The sequence below is a fragment of the Galeopterus variegatus genome, unplaced genomic scaffold (genome assembly GCF_000696425.1).
Source record: "Galeopterus variegatus unplaced genomic scaffold, G_variegatus-3.0.2 Scaffold1086, whole genome shotgun sequence".
NCBI lineage: Eukaryota > Metazoa > Chordata > Mammalia > Dermoptera > Cynocephalidae > Galeopterus > Galeopterus variegatus.
The window spans coordinates 174,821-175,774 of NW_007727197.1; positions in this window are offsets into that span (position 1 = coordinate 174,821).

Sequence of the window (954 nt, forward strand, 5' to 3'; positions counted from 1 at the left end):
TGGCAGAAGGAATAAGAACCTGGGGATCTGAGCCTCCCAAACTGCTACAGTCACTAGCCAGGATACCACAAAACGGCAACAGACATGGCCTGAAGGGACGTTTTAATATTTAGAGTCTGACTCATCAAATCCAGGTGGAATCACTCAGATACTTGGTGCACCAAGCAGAGATTCATGAAAGAGCACTTGGCTCTCAAGTGACGCATGACAAAGCACAAAGGCAGCTTCACTTTCTGGGAATACAGTGCTTGGACTGGTCTCATCCTATTCAGAACCACAGAATTGCTTTTGTTTAGCTGTTATTCCTTCCCTAACTTGTACCATGTTGTAATACTACATAGATATTAGGAAACTGCATATAATTGCTTATATTCCAAGCTTTTTGGCCATAGGATGCTGAACTATACCAAAATTATGACCATGTGAGTTTCATTTAACTTTCAATAAACTGTTCCTTAATTTTATCCATGGAATTGATTAGGATAGACTTAAAGGGGTGAAGAATTTATAAAAAGGACCACACATCTCTATATTTGAGTTCTAGAAGTTAGCACGAGAGCAGTGCACCAACAGAAGTACCAAATTTTAACAATTCCAGCTGCACTGAGGATAACACTGCTGTCTGCAGTCTTCACCGAGAAAGGTAAGTTGAAGCCTGGGTGTTTTAGTTTGTTTTGTGCTGCTATAACAAAATACCATGAACTGGGTAATGTATAAAGAACAGAAATTTATTGTTCACAGTTCTGGAGACTGGAAAGTCCAAGATCAAGGCAGAAGTAGGTTTGTTGTCTGGTGAGAGTCTGGTCTCTGCTTCCAAGATGCTGCCTTGAGTGCTTCATCCTCCAGAGAGAAGGAACCCTGTCCCCACGTGGGAGAAGGGAATGGAAGGGCAAGAGGGATGAATTACCTCTTTCTAGCCCTTTTATAAGGGTGCTTAATCCCATTCATAAGGGG